The sequence below is a fragment of the Ranitomeya imitator genome, chromosome 3, assembly GCF_032444005.1.
Source record: "Ranitomeya imitator isolate aRanImi1 chromosome 3, aRanImi1.pri, whole genome shotgun sequence".
Classification (NCBI taxonomy): domain Eukaryota; kingdom Metazoa; phylum Chordata; class Amphibia; order Anura; family Dendrobatidae; genus Ranitomeya; species Ranitomeya imitator.
The window spans coordinates 606,185,734-606,212,377 of NC_091284.1; the positions used below are offsets into that span (position 1 = coordinate 606,185,734).

The 26,644-nt window shown below is 43.5% G+C and overlaps 1 long non-coding RNA gene across 2 annotated transcripts in view; it reads right to left on the reverse strand.

Moving 5' to 3' along the window:
* Nucleotides 1–26,644, reverse strand: part of LOC138672231 (uncharacterized) — a 394,653-nt gene that overhangs the window by 103,514 nt on the left and 264,495 nt on the right. For both annotated transcript variants that reach the window (XR_011319658.1, XR_011319657.1), the window contains exon 2: nucleotides 2,977–3,048. This is a non-coding gene — a long non-coding RNA (uncharacterized lncRNA). The remainder of the gene's footprint in view (nucleotides 1–2,976; nucleotides 3,049–26,644) is intronic.

Here is a 26,644-nt window from a genome sequence, read left to right on the forward strand (position 1 = left end):
CTAATCAAGACAAAAAAAAGTGCATAAAACCTCTGGAGCAATACTAGTACCAGTGTGAAGATGATCTGTGACCCTCAAGGACTCCGACTCCAACGTACGTTTCGCCTAAGTGGCTTTTTCAAGGAGTCAATTATGCATTGTGTTATGGAGCCAGTTTGTTGACTTTTAAAGCAGAGAATGAAGAACTATGCAAATAGATTAAATAACACTGGTCAACACAAAAAATTATCAGCAAAGGCAATATTTCTGTTTAATGGAGTTTGATGTGCTGATTACAAAATATTATTAGTTTTTCTCTATCACATAAAGTTTCTGAGATAGTATTTTTGTTATTATGTTATTTCTGCATTTTCAATGCATGTCTTTTCCTGTTATTCCCATTTCTTTGCTTGTCTTACTTAATTGTGAATTTTCTTACATGGACAACATCAGTAAAGGTTTTAGTGAGTTTTACGGGAAGGAGTGTTGACAGTGCAGTCAACCAATGACTGCTTCTTGGAAAGTCAGGAGCTAACTGTTATGAGGTGCTAAGATTTGAGTCAATCAGAAAAGGATGGTGATGGCAGCAAGGACTGGTATGTGAGACTCTGACAGGAGACAGGTCTCTACAGGGATCTGAGCCCTGCCACAGGGAGATAGAAGGGAAGGCAGCAGACAGCCACCATTGTGAGAGGATTTTCACTGCACTTCTGGCAGGGCAAGTTGCCTCAGAGGGAAGAAAACAGCTCAGCTACTGAGGCATAACTGAGTGAGGGTCTCCACAGAGAGAGAACCTGAAAGCATCCAACATCACACTGAGAAACTGCCTGTCTGCAAATGTTCATCTGTAAGGAATATGCTGACTCGTTTACCTCACAACTGTATATAGTTATCTACCTGATTACCTGCAGTAAAATCAGTTCTACATACAAGCTGCCTCTGTTATCGCTGGGAAAATATCTACACATAGATGCTCATTGCTTTTTTTTTAGTTTGTCAGCTCCATTGCATAGGAGCGATGCTCAGATCACCCCTATGTAGCTAAGTTACAGCATTGCTACAAGCGCCAACCACAGGGTGGCACTCACAGCAATCTGGCATCAACAACCATAGTGGTCTGCAGGAGACCTCTGGTTGTTATGCAAATGCACCGATGGCCCCCGATCATGTGACGGGGTCACCGGTGCATGCATTTCCGGCCGGATGGCCGGAAGCACTTGTTAAATGCCGCTGTCAGAGTTTGACAGCAGAATTTAACTAGTTAATAGGTGTGGGCGGAATGCGATTCCACACGCGCCTATTGCAGGCACATGTCAGCTGTTGAAAACAGCTGACATGTCCTGACTTTGATGCTGGCTCATCGCTGGAGCCCTCATCAAAGCGGGAGTTCTGCCATCGGATGTACAATTCTGTCCGATGGCAGAAATGGGTTAAAGAGAAAATGGCAAAATGCTGGCAGTTCTTGTATAGGACAGTTTGTGATCAGATTAAATGGGTTGTCCATTCTTCTGATGAAGTCTGCAGTCACTACATATGACTGTAGACTTCTGAATCCTTACAGTGTGCACCCAGCACACTGTCAGGATTCTCTGTTGTGGCCAGTGATAGGGGGCGATTTGCATACATGCAGTCCCATACCAAAAAGATTTGCTCGGCCTCGCTCACTACAAGTGATGTGAGGGAGGCCGAGCATGTCTAGTTGGAATGTTGCTGGAAGTTTGCAAATCGCCTACTTGTTGTCATAAGACCATTTACTCTCATTGACAATACTGGAGAATCCTGACAGCATTTAATTTGCATGCTGTAAGTATTCAGAAATCTGCAGTTACACAGAGTGTCTGCAGACATTCATCAGAAGACTGGTCCACCACTTTAATCTCAGGGAACCAGCCTAACAAGTGATTGTCAAAAGTGGAAAACCTCTTTATTGTGATTTCTCTCTTTTTTTTATATGTTTTCATAATTTTACCATTATAAACATATGTAATATGCAGTGTTCTTTGTACAGTTTGGAGGTTTTCACATGAAGTTTATTTTGCTTGTAAATAAATGTCATTAATACAATGTATTATAATAATATGCCAATGTCTATGAAAGAAAATGAGAAGAAGACGCTTTCGTTTCATCCTTCTCCCATCTTTGAAAGGTTGTAATAGCTTTTCTCGAGGCTCCTAGAATGTGTAACCATCTGTTACTCTTATACATGCTATAGCTCATTTACAGAAGACAACCATTTTATTCGAAATATGCTCAAATAAAAAAAAAAAAAGCTCACAGCCATCCAAATATAAAACGCTTTCTAAGACAGTCCAAGTGGCCTTGCATTTTACATTTCTTACTCTTAATTTTCCAGCTCTGGGATAAGAGCACTTTAGAAAAAAAATAGAGCAATCTCAATGTATCAAAGTTAGGCAGAGGCGAGATTATCTCTCCGTGAAATTCACATAAGCATTCCACATATGAAATATTATTTATCACAGCAAATCCTCCAGAGGTTTCAGAAATGACAATGGTGGCAGGATGGCTTTTTTTTCATAGCATAAGAAAATATTCTAGAGTTAAGATTGATTCTATGGAGACATTACAGCTCGACCGACAACATAAGGACTGAACATAATTGAGAAGAGACATATCTTAGCTTAAATACCTGGTAATCCAATGTCATTACCCATAAACTTGGCCTTTTTCCACCTTTTTTTCCCAAAAGACCAGCTTTGCAGACCCGTTAAGATGCAGACTACTTGCTAGTGGACAGCTAAATCAGCATCGTTTCACATGAGCAATGTTAAATGGCGTGCTTGACTGATCTCATGAAAATCTAATCAAGTATTCATCACTGAGATCAAACAGTTCTCAAATAATAATTATCCAAAACCAATCTTATAAACCTGAGCAAGTGTCATTTCTGACACAATTTGCTCCACTTTACGAAAGGCTTCCTGCGTTTTGTAAGTAAAGATTGCTGATGATAGAATTGTGATTGTATTTCATGCTTACCAAGCAAGCCAGGACTCTTGAAATCAATTCTTAAAGTCAATATTATCAAATTTGTCCTTTCTGTTTTGAGACCTAAAATGCAATTGTGAAGATTGTTTAGTATTTAGACATCTCTGTAAGTAAAAATGTATTCAACATAACTTGCATAAAGAGCGTTCTCCCTCTATATTAGATGGAACCACATGAATAAAGTGTGAAGTATACACCCAACAGCTAACACATTAAAACCACTGACAGATGATATGAATAACATAGAATATCTCATGACAATGTGAAGGAGTGGAAAATATTAGATAGCAACTGACTAATCATTTCTGGAGAATGATCTGCTGAAAGCAGGAAAAATGTAGAAGTGTAACAATCGGAGCCACTCTGACAAGGCCTAAATTGGGATAACTAGTCAACTAGTTCATAATATCTCCAAAATGTCAAGTCTTGTTGGATGTTCCTGGTAAATACCTCATATATGAAGGGACAACTGGTGAAAAAGCAATAGGATCATGGTTGCCCAAGATTTATTGACACTTAAAGATTTTGCACAGCACTATGGCAAACACTTCTTTTCAAAATGTTTGGCACCCTTAAAATAATAAAACTTATACTTACCTCCTGTGCTGGGACCATTCCCGCATTGGCACTCACTCTCCCCGGGGCACATGTGCAGTGTTGTGACACATGACACCGGCACCCAATCAGCGCTGGCATGACTGTCCTCAAGTTTGGACAAATCGAACATGAAGAGGAAGTCTGGGCTGCAGCTGATCTCTGGACTTCCTCTTCATATTCAATTCTACAGGAGGCGGGGACAGAGATACTAGTGCTGATTGGGTGTCGGTGTAAGTTTCACAACACTGCACAAGAGCCCCTCGAAACCAAGTGCTGATACTGCAGGAACGGCGCCGACACAAGAGGTGAGTATCAGCTTTAAGGGGAATGAGAAGAAGTTGTCCAAGTAGTGAGCAACTTCTTTAAGGTGCTTTATGCTCATCTCTTAAAAGGGCTACAGATTTAGCAAACCTTGATATTAGGAAACATTTGCAATTATGTTATGTGGCTATTAGTGTTGAGCGATACCGTCCGATACTTGAAAGTATCGGTATCGGATAGTATCGGCCGATACCCGAAAAATATCGGATATCGCCGATACCGATATCCGATACCAATACAAGTCAATGGGACATCAAGTATCGGAATGTATCCTCATGGATCCCAGGGTCTGAAGGAGAGGAAACTCTCCTTCAGGCCCTGGGATCCATATTAAAGTGTAAAATAAAGAATTAAAATAAAAAATATTGTTATATTCACCTCTCCGGCGGCCCCTGGACATCAGCGGGAGGATCCGGCGTCCGGCACGGCTTCTTTCTTCAAAATGCGCGCCTTCAGGACCTGTGGAATGACGTCCCGGCTTCTGATTGGTCGCGTGCCGCCCATGTGACCGCCACGCGACCAATCAGAAGCCGCGACGTCATTCCTCAGCTAAAGTCCTAGAATGAGCGCCTTCTAGGACCTGAGGAATGACGTCGCGGCTTCTGATTGGTCGCGTGGCGGTCACATGGGCGGCACGCGACCAATCAGAAGCCGGGACGTCATTCCACAGGTCCTGAAGGCGCGCATTTTGAAGAAAGAAGCCGTGCCGGACGCCGGATCCTCCCGCTGATGTCCAGGGGCCGCCGGAGAGGTGAATATAACAATATTTTTTATTTTAATTCTTTATTTTACACTTCCGATACCGATACCCGATATCACAAAAATATCGGATCTCGGTATCGGAATTCCGATACCGCAAGTATCGGCCGATACCCGATACTTGCGGTATCGGAATGCTCAACACTAGTGGCTATGTTATAAGTAAAATGTCATTTTGTGAACATAACGTGTTTTGCAAATATCATGGAAATGCTGATGAACTAATAGATTTAGCATGCTGAATTTCCAATCTACTACAGATGGGAGATTTTCCCAAAAATTACAAATTCACAAAATTTGTCCTTCTAATCCAACTAAGGTTATAGATGTCACTGGCAGAAAAAGAGAGTTGTATCGGTTAACTGGCATACTGTTTAATGAGATTAGAGACTAAAGGGAGTAAATATGACTTATGTAGATCACATATCCAAGTAACAACATCAATTAAATGCTATTTATAATGCATTAAAACATGAATAGGTTTCTCAATAAAGGTTTATGCATTAATTAGGTACATATTAAACACATTTGTAACATACACTGATGAGCAAAAGGGTAACAATGTTTTGAACTTATGACATTCAGACTCCATATCTCAAAATCCAGTACTGCTTCGAACGTGTGACTACCATAAATTTATAGACAATGATCTTGCAATTATTGTACATAGTAACTCGTTTTGTAGGATGCTCACTAAGGAAGAGGGAATGTGCTTGGTGATACTCGGATATCACTCGAGTGTCTGGGTGCTTGGATATGCTCGGCACTCGACGATCATTGGCTGTGCTTGAATTTAAAGCTCGAATCACCCCCCGCATGTTTGGTGCTTGATACACAGCCGATAAATATGCAGGGATTGCCTGCCAGTCACTGTAATGCTATAGCCAACTTGGAAGTGGCATTACAGTGATTTGTTGGTCACATTACCTTATGAAAGGTTACAAAGTAACAGGGACAGCGGAGATGGCAGCAGAGATGGGGGTCCATAGTAGAGTATGGGACGCAACATCACATATTGTCCAACCATTGGGCAGTAGAGATGGAAGGCTGTAAGAGCTGATGACAGGAACCAGGGTCACATTACTCAAAGTGGAAGGGCGACATCACTGTGGTGGGTGTGATCCGAGAAGGATTGGAGCAGGATGAACCCTTCTTGCGAAATGAATGGACCTGGAAGATGCTCCTTGAGGTGGCTTGAGATGGGACTACCACCCATGAGAGATCATCCTGTCTTTGGGGTTCCCCATCTCCTATACATGAGCAGGCGATGGTGCAGGTGACACAGAGGGCTATTGTCTATTTTTACATGTCGGAGGCTCCAGCACTACCCAAAGCCAAGTCACTTACAACCCTGGCACCTGGGAATCTGGCTCTAGAAAACAAGTGGAGGCAGTCCCCTCAGCCTTCGGTGGAAGGAGAAGAAACAAACACCTGAAGATGATTACTGTATTACTCTCCTTATCATTTTCTCCTGGCTTTCTACTTTGAGCAAAGCCTTTATGAGTGTGGGAGTATATCAACTACATGTTCCATATATTTGAATGAGGCCTGTCTGCTGTTGCCTTTCAGGGGTCTATAGATGACTGGATGACCCTGATTATATTTTTTTCCTGGCTTTGCGATTTGTGCAAAGCCTTTATGAGTGTAGGAGTACATCAACTGCACTTTCCAAATATTTGAATGCGGTCCGCCAGTCCATGAAAGACTGGATGACTCTCCTTACAATTTCCAAGCTTTGCACTTTGTGCAAAGCCTTTATAAGTGTAGAAGTGCCCCAACTACACTTTCTTATTTTTACATGAGGCACTCCATTTCATGCCTTAAATTGTGTATGGATGACCTTTCTCATAATTTTTTTCTGGCTTTGCACTATGTGAATAGCCTTTATGAGTGTAAGAGTACCACAACTATACTTTCTTAATATTTGAATGAGGCACTACAGTTGATGCCTTCAAGAGTGTATCATTGACCCTGCTTGTAATTATTGGCATGCTTTGCATTGTGTGCAGCACTTTTATGAGGGTAGAAGTACCACAACTACACATTATGCACAATATTTGAATGAGGCACACCAGATCGTGTCTTCAAGTGTATATGGATGACCCTGCTTGTAATTTTTTGGCATACTTTGCCCTTAATGCATATCCATTATTAGTCTAGGAGTATCAATACATGACAGTTTGAGAATAATGTTTATAATACCTCCTTTATGTCTAATACAGGGTGCATCTGAGTCCCTTTTCCATCAAATTTGTAGCAGTTCTTGTTTCCTTCATAAAATACACTGAAATTTTCAATTTTTTAATAACATTTTCAGTGGCGATTTAGTGGTATTTAGAATTTTATGAATTTCCTTATTTCCTAATTGTAGTTTGTGTTATACAAACAAACTGTGCTGTACTCACCCAACACTGAAGCAGCACTGAGTCTCCACCACTGTCACCAGTGTCTGTCATTGACCAGAAGCAGAGACTCAGGGGTGGACCCGGGTGGGTGAGTAAGGGGTCATGCAAATGTCATTTTTTCTCATAGAAGTGCTATTCATGTTTTGCATTGATAGAACTCTTACCTATGCTCGTCTATGAGTAGTTCGAATTTCTGTTTTATTTCCTCAAAATGAGCATTGCACACAAAAGCATGGTGACTTGTCTGATATTGATCTGAGAGTCAGATCCAATTCACCAATGCAACGCTATGGATGTGTGAAAAAAATCGGATGGCACTCAGATGTGTTCTATGTGCTGTCCTTTTTTCATGGACTGTTTGATAGGAGAAACGTTTAAAAAATCAGGTTTTTTTCAGCAGAGAAAAACTGGTGAAACTCTGATCAAACTCTGATGACACTCTGATCCAGAACACTGATGAAACTCAGACAATTTTTTGCGTAGAAACTTTGACACTAGTCACTACTCATGGACAAGCCATAAGAAAGGGTAATCAAGAGGTCAGTGGTCAGATACCAAGAGAGCTCATCACAAACTAAAGGTAAAGATAGAAGCGTAGGTCTGAGGTAGTAATTCCAGGAAGGTAGCTAATCAAGACATATGGGCTAGGCAAACAGAAGGTCAAAGACAAATCCAAGGTTGGGTAACAAATATCAGAATATTGGAACTCTGAGCACAGAGCAAATGCACACCACTTGAGTTAAGCTACTACTGGAAGCAATCAGACAAAGACAGGCAACTAAAAACTCAGGTAAAAGTAATAGGATGGGAGAAACCTGGAGAAAACCCAACATGCCCCAGCATTGATTGGATAGCTGGATTGTCACTCAAAACACTGACAGCTCAGCATGCTCCAGCCCCAAATTGGATGGCTGAGCAATCAATTACAATACCGACAGCTCAGCAAACCCCTGACCGAGATTGGACGGTTGAACTGTCACTCACTGCATGAAATACACAATGAGTTGTGAAATCATGGCACAATGAAAATCAATGACTGAATGAGCCCTAAAGCACAATTCATGTTTTACATTAGTTTTTAGCTCACAGCAGTATATTTAGACCATATTCACTGAAATGCTTCCTGAGGACTTCCCATTGTTATAAATTACAATATGTTCATATGGTAAGATATGATTAAATAGGGTAGATTATATGTTATGATTAATATAAGGTAGATTATATTTTAGCGTCACAATAAGCAGTTTACAGGAAAATTAAATCTGAAATTAAAAGGGTTGTCCATAGAAGTCGATATATCACCTTTAACCAAGATAGATTATAAATGTATAATCATTGGGGATCTGATTGCTTGGACCCACACTGATCACAACAATGAGGGCACCAAAGATCACTGTATGTTTGAAGAGTTAGTAAGCATGTATAACCACTGCTTCATTCACTGTCTACAGAAGAGGTAGTCTTACATGGTCACTACTAGAGATGAAAGATTCAATTTGCAAGACCCTACTCCAGAGGCAAATGCAATACTGTGTGGCTGCCAGAAAAGAGCCCTGCGTACCATCTCCTATCTGTTTGCATTCCCAGAGATTCTTCTGATTTGTTGGTCTGGCATAATGACATTGTTGTGGCATCATGCATGCATTACATTGCCCTGTGCCTATTAATCCGAAGAGGTGCTGGAGACATCGGCAGGTAAGAGGTGGTTGCGGAGCTCTCATCTGGCAGCCAATTGATTCAATCTTCTCTAGTTACTATAGCTCCAATCACATGGGGGACTTTAAGGCCTACATTTTCATGATTTGTCCCAGGACTACCTGTGATCATTTATTTATCACCTATTTGAGGATTGGTACTCTATGTTGTTCATAGACAATATCTTTAAGGAGTTTTCTATTTCTGAATAAGCTTAGTAAGTGGAAATTCACTAATGGTTTGGCAAATCACATTGACTATTGCACAGAAGTAAATAGGAGGTCACATACTAGGCCAATCAGTTTTCCATTTGGAGAAGAAAGTACTAATTTATGATAATATGAGCTTGAAACCTCATAAACTTTTTATAATCATATAGATTCAGAATATATATGTATACGTTCACAGTACAAGTTGTAAAACAACAATAGCAATACAGAATATGTTTATTATATAATTCTAATAATTTGTTCGAAAAGAAAAAAAGCCCATCTGGATGACTGTTTTGGCCATCCTTGCTAAATTCAACTGATAACTAGAATTTTGGCATGGATGAAAGACTAAAAATTCTCCTGAGAAATATCAAAACAAATCCTATTGTTACTTTCCATGAAATATAACATAGAACTTGCAAATTTTAACAATACGATGTCAGTGCACACCCTGCACCCTTTTGCTACATGGATCAGCCGTACAGGTGCAATGCAGGCGAACATATCGGTACAATTTGTTTAGCTGCCCTAGGGAGATTGGTAAACAAAAAAAGGGCATGTAGTGAAAAAGGATTTCTAGATAGAAGTCAAGTCACTCAATTGATTTAAATGGTCAAAGAAAATATCAGGGCTTTGAAGAAATTTCTGAATATTTGATCTGCTTCTTAGAGAATAAAATGAGCAGAGTGGTATATGTTGATTAGTTAACTACATGTACTACTTTTAATGTGCATCAGTGTGACACTTAACAAACAGTCTTGAACTGAGTACCATTTGCATATGATTTCTGTCACAGCACGAAAAAAAGCCTTTGCTTCTTTCATCTGCCTTCTTTCTTTATGCATTTCTAAGCAAGTGCTCATCTGCATAGACACTCTAAAAGATTCCTTTAGGAGGCCATCTTATGACATTTGGAAATCCCTCCTTGACAGAGATCCATGTTTATGCTTGCACAACCAGTGGCAAGCTCATATGCATATTTTCCTTGGCATAACATATTTGCATTAATTATTTTTATGTCTTATCTGTCAACGCAATAAAGCTGGTCTATATTTCCTTTAAGTAGAATATGTTTTGCTGTTACATAAATTATATTTGTGGGAGATGAGGGAATCCAAGTGTCTCCATGTTTTTCTGCCATTTAGCATCAGCAACCTGTTCATTTGTAATCAACTGAAATGTCCAAATTGATTTGTTTGAGATTTTTCTGGATCACCTGCATACCAAAGAATGTACTTTAAAACTATTGTGCAGAGTGGACTATTTCATAATGTTACACAATTATTCTTGATATTGATTTATATATATATGTATATATATATATGTATATATATATATATATATATATGTATATATATATATATATAAATTTGTTTTATTAAATACTTTAAAGAACAGCTTTACCAAATTTTTCAGGTTGAGCTGGACACAAAATGTAATAGTGGTTGCAAAGCAGAATTTTTTTTTGTTTTAGTTTTGAGTGTCCACTGCAGGGAAATTAGCATTCAAAGTAATTGGCCCCAAATGAGTTAACTTTTGTTAGGCCAAGTAGCTGTTTTCAGATAACAACTCATATAGGAAGAAGTAAACGCCCCCAGTGAAAAGTATCTGATAACATCCATAAAAATTAACTAATTATGTGGCAAATACTTTGATTGCTAATATCTTTACAATGGAGAGGCGCAAAAATGTTTTATTCCCCTCTGCAGCCACTATGACATGCGTCCAGCTCAACATGAAAAATTCAGTGAACGGTCCTTGTTAAAACTGCTTTCCCATGAATGTATTTACTGCAGATTTCTAGTAGTGGAGGTGTGTGGCACCCCTGCATGTTCAGTTGCCATAGAGGTACTACACCTCAGCCCGAGGTGTGGTACTGCGCTCTCGGATAAGGAGGGGACACTGCCCAGGACCCACACACTAGCACCAACACTAGACCTCTATAGGCCTGGAGGGAACAAGGTAGAGGGTGTGGGTGGAGAAAGTGGCAGTGGTAAGGGGTTGTTATGGAAACTAGAGAGGGGAGGAGTCAGTGACAAGAGGAGTGGACAGTGAGAGGCAGAGGGAGTTGGAGCTGGGACTTGAGCAATGAGGAACTTGTCCCAAACCAGAGGATAGAGAGAGAACAAGGAAGATAGAAAGAAGTTCCTAACAGAAAGAAGAGAGAGAAGGGGTCCTAGGGGCACAGGTAATGAGGAATCCACCCGTGGGGCCCAAATCCATGCTGACCATAGTTGGGTGGGGGAACCAGCCCCCAAACTAGTGAAGAACTACAAGGTTCAGCTAGCCAGCCGGAGGCTGTGGTATCTGTACGTGACACAGCCACAACCCCACACTCTCACTGAAAAGGCAGCCACATAGGATCAAGGGGACCAGGAGGACGTAGCCCAACAAGATCCAAGGGAGCATAGCTGAGATGTGGCTACCTCCCTGGCTAGTGCAGATTCCGTTAGCCGGAAGACTGTGGCCATGCTAAACTTTATAGTGGCAGAGCTGAAACCAGCAGGACAGCTGGATTTTACATCAACTGTCCGCATTGATACCCAGAAGACAAAGTGATATCTATAGGGCACGGGTCATGATAGAGACCCTGTAAAAAGGCCCCTTTATGGGGGTAGAGAGGAACTGTGAGGACCTTATTGGAAGCCTTAGGCAGTAAGGGACTACAACACTACCGCACTTGGAGGAAGGCTTTGATCTCCACCTGGCAAAGAGGACCCTGGATTTGCGTCCAAGCCGGCTGGACCCAGCCTTTCCTGTGATCCGGTACCCTGGACTGCGGTTGCCTGAAGCCTTCAGTAAACCAGGTAAAGAGACTGCAAACCTGTGTCCTCGTTCTTTACTACACCATTCACCATCTTCTATCTAGACACCGGGAGCCCTGGGGACCTACTTCACCTGTGGGAAGTTATACCATCTAACTGCCATACCATCACCCCAGAGAACCCCTTTAAGCAGCGTCGATCGCTACTGACTAAATACCACAGGTGGCGTCATGAACACGAACTTTATTCTTAAAACTCCTAAAAGAATTTTCTTTTAATTGGGCGCCCAGGGCCATGGACCGGGTCGCAGCCATCGTGACATCCCCTTTAAGACCGGACCCGTTACCGAGTACCCCACGGCCTAGGCGGGCGCCTCACATAACATACTGGTAACTACAATGGCAGTTTCCAATTTTCACTCTGCAACATTCATTGCTGCTTGTTTCTGGAAAATACCCATGGAGTCAAAGTCATCACTACACCTGTAAATAAATTCCCAAAGGGGTATAATTTCCAAAATGGGGCAACTTGAGTGGGAGATTCTGCTCTTATAGCAATTAGGGGCTCTGTATATGGAGTCCACAAATTATTGTGCTCCAGGAAACAAATAGCACTCAGTCCCGCCCGAGTCTCTCCATATGGCTAAGCAGTACTGTACAGCCACAAATGTGATATTGCCAAGTTCAGTAGAAATTGTAGAACAAATTATTGTGCCATTTTTATCCACTTCTTGTGTGAAAATGTAAACTCTGGGGCTAAAAAAAAATATCTGGTGGAAAAAATGTATTTATTTTTTCTTTACTGCCCAATGGTATGAAATTCTATTGCACACCCATGGTGTCAATATGATCACTGCACCCCTAGATAAAGCTGTTGAGAGGTGTAATTTGTAAAATATGGTCACTTTTGGGGGGTTCTGTTGTTCTGGCAATTCAGGGGCTCTCCCAGTGGGTCATGGCACCCACAAACCATAACAATAAAATCTGCACTGTATTATGGCACTCCTTCCCTTCTGAGCTTTGCACTGTGCCTGAAAAATATTTCCAGATTACATGTAGAGTATTGGCGCACTCAGGAAAAATTGTACCCATAGGGGTGGAGCCGCATATTCATGACTGTAATGGGCGGCACCACGTGACCGCTCATACAGGAGAAGCTGCAGGGAGGACAGGATACTGCGAGGGAGCCGGGTGAGTATTTTATTACCAGCGGGCGGGCATACAGGGGGTGGGAGGGGGGAGGGGACAGGGATCTTTATTTAAAACATGAAAAAACAAACAAAAAAAGGATTTTTCATATCTTCTTTCCAGCGAACGCTGCTGGAGAGAAGATATGAATGGCGGCTTCAGCACCAGATGCAGGGGACAGCGCTTATCTCTAGCGCTGTCTCCTGCACGCTCCATGTGGTACCCAGTCGGCACACGGGCGGCACACGTGTGCCGTTCGTGTGCCACACGGATGGCCCATGTGAGCTCACAGACACACGGACATGGATAACTCCGGTACCGATTTTTTCGGTACCAGAATTATCTGGACGTGTGAGACTGGCCTAAGCTGTACAGGCTCCCTATCCCCTCTGACTCTAACTAGGAAACTGTTCCTGCCTTACTCCAGTTAACTCCTCCTTTAATCAACTATTAATTATACTAAGATGTCATGACCCATTTAGTGGCCTAAGGTACTACATTGTCCCTAGACAACTATGGAACAATTATACACAGTAGTATAAAACATTCATATAACAGAAAATGGTTGGAAAACACTATATACATAGCAGATTCAAATCATATTTACATGCGGTCACACTATCACTACATTAAGAACCGGGATGTGCTAAAAGGGGTAGGGGCATGTACCAGTCTTTGTAACCCCTTAAGGTACCTTCACACTGAACAACTTAACAACGATATCGCTAGCGATCCGTGACATTGCAGCGTCCTGGATAGCGATATCGTTGTGTTTGACACGCAGCAGCGATCAGGATTCTGCTGTGACATCGTTGGTCGGAGCAGAAAGGCCTGAACTTTATTTCGTCGCTGGATCTCCCGTGTGTGTGACGCCGATTCCGCGATGTTTTCACTGGTAACCAGGGTAAACATCGGGTTACTAAGCGCAGGGCCGCGCTTAGTAACCCGATATTTTCCCTGGCTACCAGTGTAAATGTAAAAAAAACCAAACACTACATACTTACATTCCGGTGTCTGTCGCATCCCCAAGCCCTCTGCTGGTTGTCCTCATATGAACTCGAGCCAGGGAGCTTTCTAGGAAAGTTCCCACGATCTAGGAACAGCCAGCAGAGGGCGCCTCACCCCAAATGCAGGTAAATATAGGTCAATGACCTACTTTACCTACATTCTCCGGGGTTTTGCAGACATGAGCAACGTTGCATTAGCAAAGCTCGTGGCTGCAAAATATTTTAACCCCTTCAGATGGATTTACATCGTTGGACGTGACAGATCCTCGGAAGGTATGTATATTGTTGGTTTATTTTTTTTTTTTTTATTTACAGATCGAGGGTCTTCAGTGAGTGGATTGAGAGTAGAATAAATTAATACAACAACCTTTGTGATTTTTTTAATTAAATTAATTTTTATAATGTGTGTGTGTGTTTTTTTAACCCTTTACTAGTATTGGATTAATAATGGATAGGTGTCAGAATTGACACCTCTCCATTATTAATTTGGCTTAATGTCACCTTACAATAGCAAGGTGACATTAACCCTTCATTACCCCATATCCCACCGCTACACGGGAATGGGAAGAGAGTGGCCGAGTGCCAGAATAGGCGCATCTTCCAGATGTGCCTTTTCTGGGGTGGCTGGAGGCAGATGTTTTTAGCCAGGGGGGGCCAATAACCATGGACCCTCTCCAGGCTATTAATATCTGCCCTCAGCCACTGGTTTTACTACTCTGGCGGAGAAAATTGTGCGGGAGCCCACGCCAATTTTTTCCGCCATTTAACCCTTTAATTTACTAGCTAGAATGGCCAAATTTTGCATAGACACACTACTGACATTAGTAGTGTGGAATATGCAAAAAAAATGGGGTTATGAGATGGTTTACTGTATGTAAACCAGGTCTCATATCATGTCGGGTTTAGGAAGGAGAAAGCAAAAGCCGGTAATTGAATTACCGGTTTTCTGCTATATCGCGCTGGATGAAATAATAATATATATACATATATGTGCCTCACTGAGATATATATATATATATATATATATACCTATTCTATGTGTACACATTTATTCTACCTATTCTACTGTAAGCTGTCAGTGTGATTTTACTGTACACCGCACTGAATTACCGGCTTTTCTCTCTAACACCGCTGCGTATTCCTCGCAAGTCACACTGCTGGTTCGTGTGTAATCCGTATTTTTGGGGCTTCCATAGACTTTCATTGACGTTTTATTTGCGCTATACGGTGACAAACGCAGCATGCTGCGATTTTCTACGGCCGTAGAAAGCCGTATAATACTGATCAGGAAAATACGACAGATAGGAGCAGGGGCATAGAGAATAATTGTGTCGTATTTTATGCGAGTTTTACGGACGTAGTTTCTGCGCTCTTACGTCCGTAAAACTCGCTAGTGTGAGGCCGGCCTAAGAGTATTTTTTTGGAGCGAATTGTCAGATTGGTTTAGGGAGTCGGGAGGAGTCGGGACTAGTTGTAATATCAGCCCTTTTCAGGGTAGGTTACAACAGTTCATAGCACTGTTTGCCAGGCAGGTCTGTGCCAGTGCTGTGCAAGTGTTTGTCACAGCATTTGGTGTAATCTAGCTCAGCCAATCCTTTTGGGCTAGTAGCATTGTCTGAAAGTCATCTGAGTAGCCCGTCTGTGAAGCTAGCTACACCGCCTGTGTATCTCACTTTTTACTGCATCTAACCCAGTTAATAGTTTTGGGCCTAGGAGCAGTGTCTGCACATCAGCAGAGTAGCCCGCCTGTGAAACAAACTATACCGCCTGTGTATCTCTATTTTCACTGCATCTAATCCAGTTAATAGTTTAGGGCCTAGGAGCAGTGTCTGCACGTCAGCAGATTAGCCCGCCTGTGAAACAAACTACACCGCCTGTGTATCTCTATTTTCACTGCATCTAATCCAGTTAATAGTTTAGGGCCTAGGAGCAGTGTCTGCACGTCAGCAGAGTAGCACGCCTGTGAAACTAACTACACCACCTGTGTATCTCTATTTTTACTGCATCTAATCCAGTTAATAGTTTAGGGCCTAGGAGCAGTGTCTGCACGTCAGCAGAGTAGCCCGCCTGTGAAATTAACTACACCGCCTGTGTATCTCTATTTTTACTGCATCTAATCCAGTTAATAGTTTAGGGCCTAGCAGCAGTGTCTGCACGTCAGCAAAGAAGCCCGCCTGTGAAACAAACTATACCGCCTGTGCATCTCAATTTTCACTGCATCTAAACCAGTTATTAGTTTAGGGTCTAGGAGCAGTGTTGCACGTCAGCAGATTAGCCCGCCTGTGAAACTAACTACACCGCCTGTGTATCTCTATTTTCACTGCATCTAATCCAGTTAATAGTTTAGGGCCTAGGAGCAGTGTCTGCACGTCAGCAGAGTAGCCCGTCTGTGAAACAAATTATACCGCCTGTGTATCTCAAATTTCACTGCATATAATCTAGTTATTAGTTTAGGGCCTAGGAGCAGTGTCTGCACGTCAGCAGAGTAGCCCGCCTGTGAAACTAACTACACCGCCTGTGTATTTCAATTTTCACTGCATCTAATCCAGTTAATAGTTTTGGGCCTAGGAGCAGTGTCTGCAGGTCAGCAGAGTAGCCCGCCTGTGAAACAAACTATACCGCCTGTGTATCTCAATTTTCACTGCATCTAAACCAGTTATTAGTTTAGGGTCTAGGAGCAGTGTCTGCACGTCAGCAGATTAGCCCACCTGTGAAACTAACTACACCCCTGTGTATCTCTATTTTCACTGCATCTAATCCAGTTAATAGTTTAGGGCCTAGGAGCAGTCTCTGCACGTCAGCAGAGTAACCCGCCTGTGAAACAAATTATACCGCCTGTGTATCTCAATTTTCACTACATATAATCCAGTTATTAGTTTTGGGCGTAGGAGCCGTGTCTGCACGTCAGCAGAGTAGCCTGCCTGTGAAAATAACTACACCGCCTGTGTATCTCAATTTTCACTGCATCTAATAAAGTTAATAGTTTAGGGCCTAGGAGCAGTGTCTGCATGTCAGCAAAGTAGCCCATCTGTGAAACTACCGTAACTACACCGCCTGTATATCTATATTTTTACTGTATCTAATCCAGTTAATAGTTTTTGGCCTAGGAGCAGTGTCTGCATGTCAGCAGAGTAGCCCGCCTGTGAAACAAACTATACCTCCTGTGTATCTCAATTTTCATTGCATCTAATCCAGTTAATAGTTTAGGGCCTAGGAACAGTGTCTGTACATCAGCAGAGTAGCCCGCCTGTGAAACAAACTATACCGCCTGTGTATCTCAATTTTCACTGCATCTAATCCAGTTATTAGTTTTGGGCCTAGTACCACAGTTTGGCCACTCAGTTCGGCTCGATTTTCATCCATTGGTTGTTGTGCCAACAACTACAGATACAGATTGCCAATTAGTTAAGCACTAAAATGAGTGGCAAAAGGTCTGCTGCTGGTGGAAAGGGGAATAGGCATGTTGGAAAGGGAAAAAATGGTTGTGTCCGTGGGGTAGGTGGTAAAGCAACAGTAACATCTGCAGAAAAAAGACCATCTTCCAGCCAAAGTAAGATGTCTACTTCTTTTTGTGGACAATCTGATATGATCCCTTTATTACGACCATCGCTAGAAGCATCACCAAAAATTCCAGATGAGGCTCAAAAACAGCAGGTGCTTGAACAGATATCAAGTGCTCGTTCAAGTGGGCTCTCCTCCATGTCAACTTCAACATCACAACTACTCCAGTCCTCAGAGTTGTCACCCCAATCGCACTTGCTTCCTCACAGCTCCCAAGTCTCCAGCTGCCCGTCTAAGCATGGGGTAACACACATGGTTGAGTCTGTAGAGCTGTTTACGCATACTATAGCCTGGGAATCAGAGGTCTGCTCCAGAGGTTCTGTGAATCCAGACGAGGAAATGATCTGCACTGCCCAGAATCTTTGTGAGTCAGATCCAGGCCGAGATGAAGAAGGTTCTGAGCATAATGTAGACTCTCGTTCCCAAACTGTAACTCCTGTTGGTGGAGAAAATGAGGAAGATGATGATGAGACTGAGATACCTGATTGGAACGAAAACTTGACTTTTCGGTCGGGGCAGGAAAGCGTTGGCTCTGAGGATGACGGGTGTGAGAACACACAGGATGATGATGATGAGGTTGTAGACCCCACTTACTGTCAACCCCCAGTCCGCCAGTCCATGAGGTCAGCAGAGGAGGTGGAGGAGGATGCTTTAGACGAGTCTGACGACGAGGTAACAATGCGCCTTCCTGGACAGAGACGAAGTACTGGAAGCATGTCAACCATTGCATCCTCAACCCCAACTGTGCCTCAGACCGGAAGTCGTGGTGGCTCTTCAGGCTCTTCAACATCTCCGCCTGCACCTTCCTCACAGACCAGCAGTTTGCCGTGGGACACCCTACTCAACTCCGTCTAAGCACTGCAGCCAACGGCAGCCAGCCCTCAGTCCCTCAGATGTGGACAAGTAAAAGACCATTTCCGCCTAGCCATGATGAAGCTAAGAGGTTGAATTTCTCCATCTGCAAGCTGTTGACTACAGACATGCTGCCTTTCCGCCTGGTGGACACAGAGGGTTTTCGAGATCTTATGTCCGTCGCAGTGCCCCAGTACCAGATGCCCAGTCGCCACTACTTCTCAAAGAAAGCTGTGCCTGCGCTACACAAGCATGTCGCACAAAACATCACCGCTTCATTGAGAAACTCTGTGTGTGACAGGGTGCATTTTACCACAGACACTTGGACGAGTAGACATGAACAGGGGCGTTACATGTCGGTGACTGGGCACTGGGTAACTATGTGGACATCAGGAGAAGGGGCTGCTATCCAAGTCTTGCCGTTGCCACGAGTTGCTCGTCGATCCTCTGTATCTAGAAGTTCCTCCACTGCTTCTGCCTCCTCAACCTCCTCTCGGTCCTCCACCTGCACCCAAAGCCTGTCTGGTAATGGCACCCGCGTTGTAACTGCGCAGAAGGAATGATGCACACCGCCTCACTATGCTGTCACCAGGGCTCAACGACATCAGGCAGTGTTTATATTGAAATGTCTGGGAAATGTGAGTCACACAGCTGAGGAGTTGTGGTCAGCTCTGGAGACTGAGTTCCATCAATGGTTGTCTCCACTCAACCTGCAGCCAGGGAAGGCTGTGTGCGACAATGCTACAAACCTGGGTGCGGCCCTTCGCCGGGGCAATGTCACACACGTGCCTTGTATGACTCACATTTTGAACCTGGTTGTCCAGCAATTTTTATCCCACTATCCCGGACTAGTTGAGCTTTTGCAGAGGGCACGGTTGCTGTGTGCTCACTTCCGCCGTTCGCATCTCGCAGCTCGACGACTTGCTTCTCTACAGAAGTCATTGGACCTGCAAGTTCACCAGCTAAAATGCGATGTGCCCACACGGTGGAATTCAACTCTGCACATGTTGCAGCGACTGTGGCAGCACCGACGAGCCCTGGTGCAATACGTTATGACGTATAGCCTGGGACAACGAGATCAAGAGGTGGGGCAAATCACGCTGCAGGAGTGGTCTCAGATCAGGGACCTATGCACCCTTCTGCACAGTTTTGAAATAGCGACAAAGATGTTTAGTGCTGACGATGCTATTTTCAGCCTGACCATTCCGGTGATTTACATGCTGGAGAACACCTTACACAGTGTTTGGAGTCAAGTGGTGGAACAAGAGGAGGAGGAGGAACAGGAGGAGTCGTATGCGGAAGGGATCATATCTCCAAGGTCAAGAAGGTTGGCAGCACCAAGGCGGCTGGCATTGGAGGCTGGGGGAGAGGGATTACCGAGGGCGCATGGTAGCAGCCAAACTGTTGAGGAAGGTGCAGGAGGCGAGGAAGAAGTGGAGGACGAACTGGCACTGGGCATGGAAGACTCATCAAATGAGAGAGACCTTGATCAAATTTCTGTTGTGCGAGGTTGGGGGGAGAGGGCTAACGACGGAAGTATGATTCTCACCTCGCCACCACCAAGACAACAAGGACTTGGTCCTCCTGGATGCGCAAGACACATGAGTGCCTTCTTGCTGCACCACCTGCAAAATGACCCTCGGATTGTCAGAATCCGAAGTAATGCCGACTACTGGGTTGCCACACTCTTAGATCCCCGGTACAAAAGCAAATTTGGTGAAATAATTCCTGTCACAGAAAGGGATTCATGCATGCAGGAGTATCAGCAGAGACTGTTACAGAATCTAACATCTGCTTATCCACAAAACACCAGTGGTGCACGTAGTCAATCTCTGAGTTCTAACTTGCCAACCGTGGGACTATCGAGTCATCACTCAAACCGTAACAGTAACATTGTGTCTGGTGGTAACAGCAATTTTTTCCAATCGTTTCAAGATTTTTTTAGGCCATCCTTTGCAAGGCCACAGGAAACAAGAAGTCTGACGCACAGCCAATGCCTAGAGAGGATGGTACAAGAGTATCTCCAAGTTAACATCGATGCCATGACTGTGGAACTGGACCCTTGCTCATTTTGGGCTTCCAATCTTGAAAAATGGCCTGAGCTCGCCACTCACGCCTTGGAGATCTTGTCGTGCCCTCTCTGAACGTGTGTTCAGCGCTGCTGGTGGTGTGCTGACAGATAAGCGCACGCAGCTCTCCAGAGACTAACGTTCATCAAGATGAACAAATCCGATCCGCAAGGACTTTTCTACCTCTGTGTCATCTTGGGGAGACTAAAAGCTTGATGATTTTTGAAAATCACCTCACCAATAGTGTTGAGCGATACCGTCCGATACTTGAAAGTATCGGTATCGGATAGTATCGGCCGATACCCGAAAAATATCGGATATCGCCGATACCGATATCCGATACCAATACAAGTCAATGGGACATCAAGTATCGGAATGTATCCTCATGGATCCCAGGGTCTGAAGGAGAGGAAACTCTCCTTCAGGCCCTGGGATCCATATTAAAGTGTAAAATAAAGAATTAAAATAAAAAATATTGTTATATTCACCTCTCCGGCGGCCCCTGGACATCAGCGGGAGGATCCGGCGTCCGGCACGGCTTCTTTCTTCAAAATGCGCGCCTTCAGGACCTGTGGAATGACGTCCCGGCTTCTGATTGGTCGCGTGCCGCCCATGTGACCGCCACGCGACCAATCAGAAGCCGCGACGTCATTCCTCAGGTCCTAGAAGGCGCTCATTCTAGGACTTTAGCTGAGGAATGACGTCGCGGCTTCTGATTGGTCGCGTGGCGGTCACATGGGCGGCACGCGACCAATCAGAAGCCGGGACGTCATTCCACAGGTCCTGAAGGCGCGCATTTTGAAGAAAGAAGCCGTGCCGGACGCCGGATCCTCCCGCTGATGTCCAGGGGCCGCCGGAGAGGTGAATATAACAATATTTTTTATTTTAATTCTTTATTTTACACTTCCGATACCGATACCCGATATCACAAAAATATCGGATCTCGGTATCGGAATTCCGATACCGCAAGTATCGGCCGATACCCGATACTTGCGGTATCGGAATGCTCAACACTACTCACCAACCGTTTTAAAAAACTCTGGCGAAATTGATGCCACTTAATTGGTGTCTGTGGCTAAATTTTTGGAAAAAATGGAGACTCTCTTATTTAGTCCCCTTGCTGAGTTTTACATGACGTTGCCATCGTCAATTCCAGGTGGGTGGGGTCATCTGCAGAGTTGATTCCTCATACTATGGCCTGGGATTCAGAGGTCTGCTCCAAAACTTCAGTGTCTGCTAGTCAGCAGAGTAGCCCAGCCACCCACCGCCTGTTTACCTAAGTAATATTTTTAATGGCATCTGGCCCAGGAAATCCTTTTGGGCCTAGTAGAATTTGGTGCTACTCAGCAGCGTACTTCACCCATGAAGCAAGCTACACCGCCTGTTTACCTAAGTACTATTTTTTAACAACATCTAGCCCAGGAAATCCTTTTGGGCCTAGTAGAATTTGGTGCAACTCAGCAGCGTACACCACCCATGAAGCAAGCTACACCACCTGTTTACCTAAGTACTATTTTTTAACGACATCTAGCCCAGGAAATCCTTTTGGGCCTAGTAGAATTTGGTGCTACTCAGCAGCGTACTTCACCCATGAAGCAAGCTACACCGCCTGTTTACCTAAGTACTATTTTTTAACGACATCTAGCCCAGGAAATCCTTTTGGGCCTAGTAGAATTTGGTGCAACTCAGCAGCGTACACCACCCATGAAGCAAGCTACACCGCCTGTTTACCTAAGTACTATATTTTAACAGCATCTAGCCCAGAAAATCCATTTGGGCCTAGTAGAATTTGGTGCTACTCCGCAGCTTACTTCACCCATGAAGCAAGCTACACCGCCTGATTACCTAAGTACTATTTTGTAATGGCATCTAGCCCAGGAAATCCTTTTAGGCCTAGTAGAATTTGGTGCTACTCAGCAGCGTACTTCACCCATGAAGCAAGCTAAACCGCTGTTATGATCTGGTGGCCTAGGAGCAGCATGAGACGTACTCTGAAGAAGGTGGTACCTGTACTGACCGCAGACCCTTAACACCGCAACTAGAAGTAGCCGTGGGATGTACCTAACACTCCCTAGACACCTCGACACAGCCTAAGAACTAACTTCCCCTAAAGATAGAAATGGGAAAACTATCTTGCCTCAGAGAAAATCCCCAATGGATAGACAGTCCCCCACAAATATTGACTGTGAGAGGAGAGGGAAATGACATACGCAGACTGAAATCAGGATTTAGCAAAGGAGGCCTTTCTAGCTAAAAAGAAAGAATAGGACAGAGAACTATGCGGTCAGTATTAAAACACTAGAAAATATCCACCACAGAAAATACAAATCTCCACATCTGACTAAAGACATGGAGGGTATATCTGCATCTCCAGAGATACAGCTTGGCTGCAAAAAATCCTTACACAGACAAGCTGGACAAGACAAAACATGAAAATGCACTGAACTATAAGGCCCACAGCATGTGGACAGCAAAAACAAAGCCAGGACTTATCTTTGTTGAAAAGCACAGCAAAACGGGAGAGACCAGGTAGGGATGTGAATCCTCCAAAAACAATGGACAACTGGCACTGACTAAAGGATCAAGCAAGACTTAAATAGCCCAGTCCAAATTGCAATAAGTGGACACACCTGATAAATGCTGCGATCCAAAGACAGCAGCACTACCACTCATAACCACCGGAGGGAGCCCAAGAGCAGAATTCACAACACACCGCCTGTTTATCGAACTACTATTTTCTAACGGCATCTAGCCCAGGAAATCCTTTTGGGCCTAGTAGAATTTGGTGCTACTCCGCAGCGTACTTCACCCATGAAGCAAGCTACACCGCCTGTTTACCTAAGTACTATTTTTTAATGGCATCTAGCCCAGGAAATCATTTTGGGTCTAGTAGAATTTGGTGCAACCTAGCAGCGTACCCCACCCATGAAGCAAGCTACACCGCTTGTTTACCTAAGTACTATTTTATAACGGCATTTGGCCCAGGAAATCCTTTTGGGCCTAGTAGCAATTTCTGCTACTAAGCAGAGTACCCCACCAATGAAGCAAGCTACACCCCCTTCTTTCTTTCTCAATCTAACCCCTCGGCTCTTTGGTGTCCACTCTCCCTCCAGCTCCCACCTTCTCACTGGTGGACTACCAGTTTTCAAGCTGTGGCGAATCTTTTGGGCCCAGGCATAAGAAGTCGTCGAGGTAATGGATAATACAGTTATATGAAAAAGTTTGGGCACCCCTATTAATCTTATGCTTAATGTTTTATAAAAATTGTTTTTTTTTGCAATAACTATTTCAGTATCATATACAGTGGGGCAAAAAAGTATTTAGTCAGTCAGCAATAGTGCAAGTTCCACCACTTAAAAAGATGAGAGGCGTCTGTAATTTACATCATAGGTAGACCTCAACTATGGGAGACAAACTGCGAAAAAAAAATCCAGAAAATCACATTGTCTGTTTTTTTAACATTTTATTTGCATATTATGGTGGAAAACAAGTATTTGGTCAGAAACAAACAATCAAGATTTCTGGCTCTCACAGACCTGTAACTTCTTCTTTAAGAGTCTCCTCTTTCCTCCACTCATTACCTGTAGTAATGGCACCTGTTTAAACTTGTTATCAGTATAAAAAGACACCTGTGCACACCCTCAAACAGTCTTACTCCAAACTCCACTATGGTGAAGACCAAAGAGCTGTCAAAGGACACCAGAAACAAAATTGTAGCCCTGCACCAGGCTGGGAAGACTGAATCTGCAATAGCCAACCAGCTTGGAGTGAAGAAATCAACAGTGGGAGCAATAATTAGAAAATGTAAGACATACAAGACCACTGATAATCTCCCTCGATCTGGGGCTCCACGCAAAATCCCACCCCGTGGGGTCAGAATGATCACAAGAACGGTGAGCAAAAATCCCAGAACCACACGGGGGGACCTAGTGAATGAACTGCAGAGAGCTGGGACCAATGTAACAAGGCCTACCATAAGTAACACACTACGCGACCATGGACTCAGATCCTGCAGTGCCAGACGTGTCCCACTGCTTAAGCCAGTACATGTCCGGGCCCATCTGAAGTTTGCTAGAGAGCATTTGGATGATCCAGAGGAGTTTTGGGAGAATGTCCTATGGTCTGATGAAACCAAACTGGAACTGTTTGGTAGAAACACAACTTGTCGTGTTTGGAGGAAAAAGAATACTGAGTTGCATCCATCAAACACCATACCTACTGTAAAGCATGGTGGTGGAAACATCATGCTTTGGGGCTGTTTCTCTGCAAAGGGGCCAGGACGACTGATCCGGGTACATGAAAGAATGAATGGGGCCATGTATCGTGAGATTTTGAGTGCAAACCTCCTTCCATCAGCAAGAGCATTGAAGATGAAACGTGGCTGGGTCTTTCAACATGACAATGATCCAAAGCACACCGCCAGGGCAACGAAGGAGTGGCTTCGTAAGAAGCATTTCAAGGTCCTGGAGTGGCCTAGCCAGTCTCCAGATCTCAACCCTATAGAAAACCTTTGGAGGGAGTTGAAAGTCCGTGTTGCCAAGCGAAAAGCCAAAAACATCACTGCTCTAGAGGAGATCTGCATGGAGGAACGGGCCAACATACCAACAACAGTGTGTGGCAACCTTGTGAAGACTTACAGAAAACGTTTGACCTCTGTCATTGCCAACAAAGGATATATTACAAAGTATTGAGATGAAATTTTGTTTCTGACCAAATACTTATTTTCCACCATAATATGCAAATAAAATGTTAAAAAAACAGACAATGTGATTTTCTGGATTTTTTTTTCTCAGTTTGTCTCCCATAGTTGAGGTCTACCTATGATGTAAATTACAGACGCCTCTCATCTTTTTAAGTGGTGGAACTTGCACTATTGCTGACTGACTAAATACTTTTTTGCCCCACTGTATCTAATAACTGTTGGACACAGTAATGTTTCTGCCTTGAAATGAGGTTTATTGTACAGAAAATGTGCAATCTGTATTCAAACAAAATTTGACAGGTGCATAAGTATGGGCACCCTTATCATTTTCTTGTTTTAAATACCCCTACCTACTTTTTACTGACTTACTAAAGCACTTTTTTTGGTTTTCTAACCTCATTGAGCTTTGAACTTCATAGCCAGGTGTATGCAATCATGAGAAAAGCTACTTAAAGTGGTCACTTGCAAGTTGTTCTCCTGTTTGAATCTCCTCTGAAGAGTGGCATCATGGGCTCCTCAAAACAACTGTCTAATGATCTGAAAACAAAGATTATTCAACATAGTTGTTCAGGGGAAGGATACAAAAAGCTGTCTCAGAGATTTAACCTGTCAATTTCCACTGTGAGGAACATAGTAAGGAAATGGAAGAACACAGGTACAGTTCTTGTTAAGGCCAGAAGTGGCAGGCCGAGAAAAACATCAGAAAGGCAGAGAAGAAGAATGGTGAGATCAGTCAAGGACAATCCTCAGACCACCTCCAGAGAGCTGCAGCATCAACTTGCTGCAGATGGTGTCACTGTGCATCGGTCAACTATACAACGCACTTTGCACAAGGAGAAGCTGTATGGGAGAGTGATGCGAAAGAAGACGTTTCTGCAAGCACGCCACAAACAGAGTCCGCTGAGGTATGCAAAAGCACATTTGGAGAAGGCAATTTCTTTTTGGAAGAAGGTCCTGTGGACTGATGAAACCAAGATTGAATTGTTTGGTCATACAAAAAGGCGTTATGCATGGCGGCCAAAAAACACAGCATTCCAAGAAAAACACTTGATACCCACAGTAAAATTTGGTGGAGGTTCCATCATGCTTTGGGGCTGTGTGGCCAATGCCTGCACCTGGAATCTTGTTAAAGTTGAGGGACGCATAGATTCCTCTCAGTATCAGCAGATTCTTGACAATAATGTTTATGAATCAGTGACAAAGTTGAAGTTACGCAGGGGATGGATCTTTCAGCAAGACAATGATCCAAAACACTGCTCCAAATCTACTCAGGCATTCATGCAGAGGAACAATTACACTGTTCTGGAATGGCCATCCCAGTCGCCAGACCTGAATATCATTGAACATCTGTGGGATCATTTGAAGAGGGTTGTCCATGCTCGGCGACCTTCAAACTTAACAGAACTGGAATTGTTTTGTAAAGAGGAATGGTCAAAAATACCATCATCCAGGATCCAGGAACTCATTTAAAGCTACAGGAAGTGACTAGAGGCTGTTATTTTTGCAAAAAGAGGATCTACTAAATAT